The sequence below is a fragment of the Peromyscus californicus genome, unplaced genomic scaffold (assembly GCF_007827085.1).
Source record: "Peromyscus californicus insignis strain IS unplaced genomic scaffold, ASM782708v3 Scaffold_8__1_contigs__length_139910024, whole genome shotgun sequence".
NCBI classification, from domain to species: domain Eukaryota; kingdom Metazoa; phylum Chordata; class Mammalia; order Rodentia; family Cricetidae; genus Peromyscus; species Peromyscus californicus.
In genome coordinates, this window is record NW_026294606.1 from 102,442,424 (window position 1) to 102,454,677 (window position 12,254).

A 12,254-nucleotide genomic window follows, 5' to 3' on the forward strand; every position below is an offset into this window, starting at 1 on the left:
ACCCAGTAGACACAGAGCATGGAATCCTGAGTCTAACCGTCCAGCTAATAGACACTTGAAGGCCTGACCGGGGAAGGCGAGCAGATGATGTCAGATGCTGCAGTGATCACCTCTTCTACGTTCTGATCTAGTCCCAGAGTCTCTACTCAACAGCCCAGACTCCTCCAATGGAGGCTTTTTTAAAATTTTTTTTATTTTTCTTTTTTAAATTCAGGGTAGGAATGGGAGGAACACTCAACAATGACCATCTAAGATGCTCCTGACAGTTTAACAAAGCATGACCTCACTTAACCCCCAGGCAAATATCCCCTACAGGAAACCACCCCAACATCCCACCTCCTGGCATTCCCATCCTGAGTAATGCTTTTTCCCCTAGTCATGGGCGACAGGTATGGTGACCAGATTCTCCCCACCAACAGAATGCAAACAAGAACAGAGCAGATGATACAAGCTGTCACTTCTGAAATGAGGTCACAGAAGCCAAGTGCCATGTCAGAAGCCACTCTGGACAGGGCAGGGTGCCCTCCAATGAACAGTCAGCAGAGGCCTTTGCCTGAAAGCCCCCGAGGAACTGTGGTCTACTAACACCTTGAGTGAGCTCAGAAGTGGGTCCTTCCCCAGCCCAGCCTTCAGATGGGGCCACAGTCCTGTATAACCCTCAGAGAAAGTTTAACCTGAAGGATCCAGCCAAGTCCTGGTCCAATGCCTGAACCTCAGGTGGTACAGACAAGCGGTGATTGTCTAAATCAGAAAACGAGACTGACTGGCAGTGCCCATGAACAACTGATACACCCTTCATTTTTACAGCAGCCGACATCACTGCAATTCTCTTCTGCCTCCCAGCTGCTGGGACTGTAAGTGGTGCCCAGGCCGCGGCCCTGATTCACACAAGAAAAGATAAACTTTGTGATGGTAAGTGGCAGCATGGGATGGTCACAGAGACCACACTTGATAGTTGCTTTCTGCTCATGTTTTAGTCCATATGCCATCATTAAATTATAAAACTTCCTGGGCCTCTCATCCTTACAGGTGACATCTGAACAACTCCAGCTCATGCCTGAAAGTGAAAAGGTACCAACCAGGTTGCTTCAAAATGGGAAGGCTAAAAGGAAGATGGGCTAAGGTAACTTCCGCTCACTAGTCAGGAAACTGAAGCCCAAAGTCAGAGAATTGGCCCCCTTATGTGCCGTGGCCACTCCGATATTTAGGAGGCTCCAGACAAAACATGCAAACCACAACCATAAAAATGCCACTCGCAACAACCTTCATCCACCCTTTGGCGTACCCAATACCTGATCTCCGGATGTTCAAACACTGACTGGTTACCCTAAGAGTGGAGAAGATCCCCGTCTGCACAAAGGCACACCCCCTGCTCATCCAGCTTATGCTGAGACTTCATTTTACTTTAGAATCCAGGAGGACAATGCAACCATTTCTACTTAGAGAACTAACCTCAGCAGAGATCTCTAGGAGGGCTCTCCCGGCCTGCATATCACTAAGACTTCCGTTATTTTTACAAACACATACCATAGATGCTTACAGTAAATATCATAAATAATTAAAGCTAAGTAGCCTATGGGCGCTCTGCAGTGTTCTTGCTGTTTAGGTTCTCAGTAATTCACAAAACTGAACCGTCTCCAACAGGCTTCCAGACACAGCCACAGACCAGCGCTGCTCAAATGACTCTACGTTCTCACTAACTTGCCAACATTCTTATTTCTATGCTATGTAAGTAACAGAAGTTGGGCAAGGTGGCTCAGGCCTGCCATCCAGTACTTAGAAGGCTGCTGAAAATCACAGGTCAGCCTGGGCTATAGACTGAGAGACCACCTCTCAAATCACCAAAAGGAGGACAGGCAAGATGGCGCCCAGGCTAAAAGCACTTGCCGCAAAGACCTGACAGCCTGAATTTGATCCCTGGAACCCAGAGGTGGAAAAGATAATGGACTCCACAAAGTTGCCCTCTGACCTCCTCACACATGCACACATACACACACACACACACACACACACACACACACACACACACACACACACTTAAAATAAAAAGCAGTAGATATTAACTTGGTTGGAGTTCAAAAAGAATATTAAAGTGCCTAAATGGGGAGCTGGAGAGACAGCTCAGCCGTTACAGAACTGGCTGCTCTTCCAGAGGATTGAGGTTCAATTCTCAGCACCCACTCAGCAGCTTACTGTCATCTGTAACTCCAGTCCCAGGGAATCTGATACTTTCTTTTGGGCTCCGAGGGCGCCAGGGACACATGTGTTCCACAGACAGACATGCAGGCAGAACACTTACACAAATAATTTTTAAAAAAGAAAAGTAACATTCCAGTACCTGAAAATAACTGCTCACTAATTATTTTATATACATTGTGATCTTTAGCTTCTCCTATACATGTATTTTTAATTGCAAATTCAAATTCTACAGCACACACAGCCTCCTCTATGACTGATGTCAGCACAAAAACACACATGAATGGGTGTCCTGATGTCACCCTTATGAAGCTGACACTCTACCAGGGAAAAGGATTTAGAAAAATAAATTTTAGCACCTTTAATACCAGCAATTCGGGAGGTGGAGACAGGCAGATCTCTGAAATAGAGGCCACCTTGGTCTACAATGTGAGTTTCAGGGCAGCCAGAGCAACACAGAGGAACGGGGGGGGGGGGGGGGGGGGGGAGATTTTTTAAATACTTAGTAAGATATGTCTTGGTAGAGCACACCTTTGATCCCAGTACCATACCCAAGCTGTGAGTAAAGAGGCCAACCACAGTTACATGGTAAGACCTTGTCTCAAAAATTCAAATACACATACACACACACACACACACACACACACTAAATGACATATGGAAGTGGGATTGAAAGAGAAAATGTAGAACAAGGGGAATCCAGAGTCTGGAGTAAAGCAAGCTACACACTTAAATAAATGTTATAGTCAAGGCTTCTGACACACACGGCCAAGCTACTCCCTATAAAGCATATACTGACTTTTCTACCTATTCACCAGCACAGAACATGTGCCTTATAAAACCAACTAAATAAATCTTGGTTAAAAACCACAAAAAGGCCCCACCTCACCCATAATCAAACAACTTCAAGTAATGAACTGCTGGTCATCTGGCTTTGGGAATGCCCTGAACTAATTCTGGGTCAGGCTTTCACTTTAACTGTCTCCAATGTTTAGAGCTCCTCATATATCGAAGATACTGATGCCAGCCTCTCAGTTACATGAGCCATAAGCATCTTTTCCCAGTCTGGTAGATAGCTTTACATTTTGCTATTAATGCCCACCATGTAGACTTTTGTTTTATAGTGGAGGGGGGGGCAGTGTGCACACATGTACACAAACAGGCTGAAGGACACTTTGGGTGTCATCCTGAAGACCACTACACACCTCCTTTGGGATAGTGTCTCTCATTGAACCTGGAGCTCATCTATTCTGCTAGACTGGGTGACTAGTGAGCACTGGGGATCCTCCTGTCTCCATCGGTCCAGCACTGCCATAATGAACATGTACCCCCTATGCCTAGCAATTTCATACAGGTTCTGGGGAACACAGTCAAATGCTTGTAAGGTGAGTACTTTACCAACCTAGCCCTCCTCTTAAACCCTCTTTTTGTTTTGCCATATAGCCCAAGCTAGCCTCAAACTCCCTACGTATCTCAATCTGGCCTTAAACTCACAATCCTCAGCCTCCTAGTATTTGCTGAAGTCTAGCAAATCAATTATCACCTGTTCGAATTCTAGAAGTACTGGGCCTGAGAGCCCTGCTCTTATGCATATCAGATGAACATGGACTCATGCTTTCTCTTTCATGATTAACTCCACCAACTCAAACGGAGCTCGCAGTGTGTGTGAGGAGGAATAGCTGCAGCTTAACGTCTAAAGCTGCAGCCAGAGAAGCACAGGCTATGCCGTCGTGCGAAGGGCCTGAGGCTGATGCACACAGCATGCCAGCACACAGTGATTTAAGCATCCACTAGGTGAGCATGCAAGTCTACTGGACTGGGCAAGCCTGGAACTCTCTGAACCTCAGCCTCTAAAGGCAGAAGCACCTCCTCTGTATTCTTCTTAAGAGGAAGGAATGAGCAAAATACATGAAAAATGTTAATATAGTACTTGGTACTTCCAAGTACTGAAGAGCATAGGCTATCAATCGAATTCCTTCCACTTACTCAAAATGCTGCCTCTGCCAGGTTATCTCCATTTGGTTCCACTCCATTGTGTGGTCTCGGCATTTTCTAACCAGTTTTCTCTAGCTAATGGAAAGCTTATTTATTGTTTTTGATTTTTTAATTTTTACTTTGAACTCAACTCCTTAATCAAATTTCAACATATGTGAGTGTCCTAGGAAGACAATAACATCTGCAAATGATTTTCATTGCTTCTTTCTAACCATTATTTGCTTCTGGTTTGCTGGCCAACTCAATAAGACAGGAAAAAGAAATGTGCTGTCCTTGTTTCCTTCCCCACTGCAAGATGCTGCTGCTCCTGCTTCACTGTGAAGTCTGAGGTTGTTGAGTGGATTCGATCCCTTTGTAGCCAACCAGAAATAAGAACAAAAATAACAGACGTCTTTTTAATGCTTCTCTTTGCTCTACTTAGGCGGTCACTTCAAGAGAAGACATCCGAAGACTACTCTTACTCTCCTGGGATGAAACCTCTGGTTACGACTCTTTCTAAAGACTGCTAAAATCTGTGTGTGACTATTCTCTGGCATTTTTGCACCTAATACACTCAGGCCTTTTTCTTGAGTCAGGTTCTGAGTATCAAGTTCACTACTTTCTGCCTTATTCTCTCCAGGCCGATATTCCGTGATCATCCCCTACACCCTGCATTCTTGTCATCTCTGGACATCCTTTGTGACAATGCTGGTCCCCAGAGTTGTGACAATTTTGTAAAGTTAATTGTGATGCTGGGTCTGGTTTCCTAACCCTGGAAATACATACTGAGCAGGCAATTATTTTGTCTACTAAAGTTTAAAGACCTTACCTCACCCTACTTTCTGTAGCCCAGACCCTTTTTAGGAAGGCTTTTGGTCAGTCTGTTATTCCCATTCATATTCTCTCTGTCTCTCTGTCTCTGTCTGTGTCTCTCTCTCCACCCCCCACCCCCATTTTAAATTTTTAGGTGTCTGAGTCATTTTCCTCAAATAGCTTCCTCACTGGGATTTTCACGTTTGTATTTTAAGTTACTGTATTTTATCTTACAAAACAATTATTTCATTTCAAATACAACTTAGAATGTTACTCTTTTTCCATGATACCAACTTGTTTTTAGTTTTGCATATTTGGGTTTTCTCTTTTCTTAGATACCATAATGATTTAGCCTATTTCTTTTCTTTTTCCCCCCAAATAAACAGCTTTTAGACTTACCAGTTCAAATGCTTCTATTTTCTCAACTCATTAATTTCACTTGTTTCTTGTAATTCTTCCTCAAGATATCTTTTTTACTTATTATTCTCAACTCTAAACTGAACACTAAGTCCATTTACTGTCATTTTCCCCTCTTTAATAACGAAGGGCTTAGAGCTACAAGTATGCCCCTAAATGCAAACTTGGCAATGACTCCTACATCCTGGATCTGTGGAACTTCGGTGTTTTCCTCATGATTCTACAGCAGCAGTTTTACTTTCCAAACTTCAAGTGTGATCAGGGGAACACGTCAATTCCATTTTTTAAGAAAGGGCCTCACATAGTCCAGGCTAACCTTGAAAGCTTTTTGTAGCTGAGGATGACCTTGAACTTCTGATTCTGGCCACCATTCAAGTGCTGAGATCACAGGCATGTACTACCATTTCTAGTTTATGTAATGCTAAGGATCAAACCCAGGGCTTTATGCATGCTAAGCAAGCACCCTTATCCACTCATCAACTTACTCCAACCCCTTTTAGTTAATTAATAAGCAATCTGCCTCCCAATGGATGAAATAAAACCCACAGATATCCTAAATATATTACCCCAGTCAGTGCCTACACCATCTTTGATGAAAGTCAGAGATCAGTTTGACTCAGCAAAGCTCGACCCTATGATGTTACAGCTATGGCTTAAGAGGAAAAAAAAAAAAAACAGATTTAAAAAAAATGACCTCTGACTCTGTAATTTCTCCAATTTCCAACGATGGAAGAATTAAGATCTTAGGGAAAATTGGGGGGAAATAAACCTTATGAGTTCACTGGGTCTCAGCCAGGCTGCTGTTTTGAAGCCTCCCAATTCCAGGGTGAAGCTGGGAGGCCGAACAGTCCCAGTTTCCCCTCCTCTCTTAGCCCCCACTTCCAGATGCTGCTCTGCATCTCTGCGCTGCAGTGGTGCTGCAGTGTCCCATTATCGCTGCAAGTGAATGGCAATCCCAAATTAACTGAATTAACCTGTGATCAAAGGTATTCCACCACACCGATTCCTTTCCTTCCCTCAGACTTGGTCATCTCAAGTTGAGAGAGAGAGAGAAGAAAAATGAACGCCATAAATCAGCTTTTCAATTCACGTTGAACGAATCTGTTTCCCACTCTCTAATTTCTGCAACTGGGAAATTCTGTATATTATGTTACCCTATAATGAAGGATGCCAGTAAACAGAAATGCACACGCCCGCACACGACAGATTATTACACTGTACGGAACTGCAAACACTACCAAGCTGTGTGCTCTTGGGAGCATTGTTAGTGAGATGTGGTTATTCAATGCCTCATCCATTTAAAAAAAATTCATTCCATATGGATGAAAAATGAGCACACTAGCTTGAATATGGGAAAAATAGAAAATGTAATCATATATTACTTAAAATCTATAACATTTTATGCAAAGATAAGGGAGTAGTAGCCAAGCTTGGGGATTTAGAACTTCTCAAAATACAAGGGCATTACCTCACTGCAGGCCACCACAGTCTCCACCCTCACACTGGGCTAGAGACAGGCAGCCCAAGTCAAGGCCTGCCTTTTGCACTCCTCCCCACCTCCCTGCCCCCTCCCCGAGAGAAAGCGTGTGTGTGTGTGTGTGTGTGTGTGTGTGTGTGTGTGTGCGTGTGTGTGTGTGTGTGTGTAGAGTGAGATGGGGAGGGCACGTGCACTAGGGTGTGCATGTGGAGGTCAGAGAACAACTCTGTGGAGTGATTCTCTTCTTCCACCCTTACTTGGCTTCTAGGAATCGAATTCAGATCATCAGACTTGTGTGGCAAGTAAGTGCCTAAACCCTGAGCCATCCCAATAGCCCCCTTCTGCAATTTATGACTAGATGAGAAAGCCTCAAACCCATTCGATGGATGTCTGTGGGCTTCCATGCATGTATGCAGAACATGCCATGGCATCATAGCCCCTGCTGAGGAAGCCTGCAGCTCCCAACACAGAGCAAAGCACTCCGAAAACTCAGAGACTCTCCCTACTGAGGCCAAGCCACAGTGAGACCCAGGGCGGTGGCGGTGTGTCTAGCAAAGAAACCAACTATAGGGAAGGAACCCCCCCCCCCCACTTCTGGCCCCCCGCAAGCCCAGTGCCTCATTCTCATTCTGTCTTCTGAGCCCCAGAGGTTCAGCACCCCCTGCGGCTAAAACAAAAGACAGACCACAGGAAAACCAACTGCCCTTTTGGCTGGTGCCTAGCAAAGGGGAAGTGTAAGGGAGCAGAGGGGAGAGCGGAGCAGCTGCACTAATCCTGTTTTGTCCTGCAGTAATTAATAGTATAATCCACATTTCAGATGCAGTAAAGCGAAAATGCTGCATTATCGGAGCACTGGGCACACAGCCCCGGGGCAGAACCTCCCCTGCTGACCTGCAGGACCAGGTGACCTCATCTTAGCCTCCTCCTCTCGGGGGAGCTGACTCTAGACACCTCATAAAAGAACTGAGCTGGCAGCCAGAAATCTCTGGTCTGCCCAATGTGCTGCGTCTGTCTTTGGAAGCTACACCCTCCCTGTGGCAGTGTCCAGACAGTCTGGCCCACTGGATCCGTTCACCCTAGAAGCCACTTAGTCAGGCCCCACTCTGGCTAGCATTACGGTGTTGATATTATAAATCTATGGGTAGTTGTTGTTGTTGTTGTTGTTTTTAAGATTTAAGATAAATCTTTCCCAAAAGGCAATGCTATGGTGAGGGTGGGGGTGGGGGAGGCTGTGTATGTAGAATTAAGATGTCCCTTCCTATTTTAGTGGGAACACCTATTTTTGGTGCTAAGTAAGGTCTGCATAGACATTCTGGGGCTACCAGACAAGTTCCTATCAAGGCCTAGAAACTGACTGCTGCTTCCTAGGCCCAAAGAGGAAGCATCTTCCCGGGCTACCAAAACAGTATCTTTACAGGAAGAACACTATTAGCTCACCAAACAAAAAGATACATTCACGCTAAACGTTGCAGTCAAATGTCAGAATCACTGAACCGCACAGGCGGCTGAACCCGGTCTTGTTTGGTCATGTTTGGAGACCATCCCTGCCGGACAGGGGACTTTGTCTCAGTTCTCCAACACCGAAGTGTGAATGGGTATATCCCACAGTAGGCAGAAACCTCTCACCCCATTTACCTCCAGAATGTGTTGTGTCTCAGCTCACCCTCTGTCCCAAGCCCACTCACTGCCGGCTACAACTTCCCCCCTCTAAGTTCTTCTTGGAACTTGGCTGAAACCACTTTTTTTTTTTTTTTTTTTTTTTTACAGTTTTATGGTTTTGTTTTGGGGTGTGTGTGTGTGTGTGTGTTTTGTCTGTTTGTATTTATGTGTACGTGTGCGAGCCTTGTGTCCCCAGAGTTCAGAAGAGAGCATCAGAAGTGGAGTGATAGATGGATGTGAACAACCGTGTGGGCACTGGGAATCAAACCTCTGGCAGAGCAGCCATTGCTCCAGCCCCACCTGAAACCACGTCTTCATTCTGGTAACTGAGTCTAAAAAGAAAGTATGTTAGGAACAAAGTTCATGTCCAGTTATGAAAGGATGCTCAAATCCAGGAACCTATAACCTCTCTGCCTTTGAGAGTCTTACCGAGAGGGTGGGTGTTTACGTCAATGCGAGGATTCCTGCCTGCCATGTGTAAGGCCCTGGGTTCAATTCCCAGCACCCGGCGGTGGAGGGGGTTGCTTACCTAGAACTTAATACACCGCTCCATGATATTATTAGTAACTCTAATCCAAAAACAAACAATTTTCAATTCCACTAAGTTCATAAGAATGCCGTTAGAGTCTGCTCCAGGAATGAGCTGCCATCCACATGATCCTGTTTCATAGAAAATGCATCCACAGATGTCTCCAGAAATGCATCAGGAGTCCCTGTGCCCCTAGAAACTGCCAAAAAGTCACAGTGAAGCAATGAGACCTGTGGTCTGGCTCCACTTCCAACAATATGCCACAGACCAGCCATTCACGGACCCCAGGTGGCCTCCGGCACAAGGAAGGTAGAGAAAAAGGCACCAGGACACATAACCTGCCTGTCTGCTCCCTTCAGCTGACCACTAACACAGCATGTCCATCTCACCTGAACCTCTGCTTCCTCCTACACTGCCTGGACTCCCCCCACTCCCCCCAGAGACTCGTGCAAAGACCCTTATAAACACTGTCTGCCCTTTCTCAACGTCTACCCTTTGGACTTCACCACACTCCAGTTTAGCCAAACAATACCACACTATTGGGAAGGGGTAAGGTACTATTCCCATCTAAGCCTTCCTCCCTCTTTCTAAGAAATATTCTTCAGTGGGACAGGTAGACACATGAGATTTCAGTGTGGCACTGGCCTTAGCTTTAGCCTTCCAACCACCCAACTCCAGATCCACAGAGGTTTCCCTCTCCATCAGCTATAGCAACTCCTCCACAGGACTCCTATTGTGGATCGAGAACCAGCCTTCCAACATGCCCACATCTGAATTATCTGGAGCATGTGAGTGTTCTACCTTATATGGCAGAAGAGACTTTGAAGATGGGATAGAGTTAAGGATCTTCAGATAGGACACATTATCTTGGATTATCAAGATGGGCCTGCTGTAATCACAGGCGTCCTTAAGTCGGGGGCAAAGGAGAAGGCGGAGTCCACAGGAGACACGAAAACAGATGAAGCAGAGAAAGATGTAGGGAAAAGATTGCCAGCCAAGGAATGTAGGCTATCCCAGAACTTAGAAAGGTAAGAACATGCTTCACAAAAACCCAGAAGGATCCAGCCTCATCAACATCTTGACGCTAACCTACTCAAACTGATTTTGTGGATTTCTGGAGCTCCAGCTGTAAAACAATTTGTGTTGTTTAGGATACCAAATTTGTAGTACTTCATTACACCATCAATTAAAAAAATCTAGCACGACCCTTCTTGATATAAGGGACCTGTGACAGTGACCAAATATGTCCCTGGCAACCTCAGGAGACCACACCTGTCTCTAGTTTCTAAGAACCAAATGAATCTTCTCTTTCCCCATCACCAAAACTCACATGCAGAGGCCTTGAAACCCTAAGTAAAGCTCAAGGTCATAAAATAGAAAAAAAAAAAAAAACTCACAGCAGCCTACTGCATTTGAGATTTACAAATATCCAAAGCAAGCCAAAGAAACAATTACCAAACGCCTTTACTTAATCCAATGGAAAACCCTGAACTGAAAAAGATCTATCAGGATAATTTCTCTTCCCAAGCAGGCAGATGCTAGGCCAATCATCCTTGCCCAATAAATGCATCCCACAGGTGGGCTGGCCTATAGCCTGGCCATGATGCCAGGCAGCCTGTCTGAAGAACTGGAAAGCCAGGCCCGTGCCCACTGGGCTCCTGAAGACAAAGAGAGGAGGCGGCTCAGGAAGGTGGTGGCATCCTGCCCGCCTCAGTGGTAGCCTGGGGCCATTGGATCTCGCCATCTCTCCAGCACCTGAAAGGTGTGAGCCAGGCAGCCAACCACATCAGAAGCTGGCTGCCCGCCGGCCCCAATTGCCCAACACCTCCAGAGGAACCAGCTTTCCAGGACTGGATCTCACACACCACACAGGTACAAGCCACTGAGGGCCAAATGGAGGTACAACACTGTGCAGAACAGCCCACCAAAGGCCAGACAGACAGAAAATGTGTTGGTGTACAGCGACTGCCTAATGGCTCCCATGCATGGACTGCTCTCACACTGCACAGAGAATCTTCACCAGGACCTTATTCCTAACCTTCTCAGCTCTTTCTGTCACAGGCCAGACCATCCATCCACATGAAACACCCCCAAACCCACGCTCCCAATTCTCCCAGTTGACACTTTCCCAGGCTCCAAGTTGACAACCGACAAAAACCATTACGTTAACCAATACCATGATCTACTGCTGTATGGTGTTCAGGGTTGGGATAAGTGCCATTACTCAAGCTTGGTGACTTGTATGTGCACTGCCTTAGGCAAGGTGATGTAGTTTTCAAAAATTAACCACTTTCCACAAAAGGTTCTCGCTCAGACCCCTGCTCGTCAGAGAATGACTACACAGCCTGGAAAGAGAAGACACACCTCAGCAAATGGGGCTTCTAGTCGGTCCGGGGACAAACTCTGGGCTGCCTGACCAGTGTCCTTTCATCCTTTCTTTCTTCTGATAGCCCCCCATAAACCAGCCCCAGCCCCCCATCTTCCTTAGATACCATATGACTAACTCATGGCCTTCTTTCAAAGTCCTTATGCCAGAGCCAACTCCCCTGTAAGAAGAACCACTGACAGTCCATCTTTCACCTCTACAGGAACTAAAACTATCCTCTCACACCTCGGTGAGAGGATCCTGGCCCTCAGGCAGAACCCTCCCATTTCTGTGTTAATAATGCATCTGGTACTCCCCGCCCACGTTTGGGTGTATATCCACAGTGCCGGCTGGCCACTCTTCATTCTTAAATGTAACTCTGATGAGACACATGGCCACCGGCGGCCAGGAAAGCGATTAGCATGGTACCCCAAGCCAGATTTGACTTTTCTTGTACACTTGGGCAACAGGCGCCTTGGTGCTGGGGAGGTGTCTTGTCTGTGTTTATGCTCAGAGAAGCAGGTGTTGGAAGATGCCCCACAGAGTATCTTCTCCTGGCCAAAGGAGAAAAACGCTCTAAGAATGATCTGAAAATGCTCCAAGTTCATTCCTGTCCCCCATCCCAGTGGCGGCCTCAGCCAAGCCATTGAGGCCTTGCCAACACGGTCCTCTACTACACTTTCCTGGGTTTTTCCCATCAATATCTTGGATGGCTGTGTGGCTAAATGATGTCTTCTCTTATCCCCTAACTTGTGCTTTCATGAACCCTGACTGCTCCAACTCCAGCAAGCAAGTCACTGTCCCAACAACACTCTCTTCTAAAC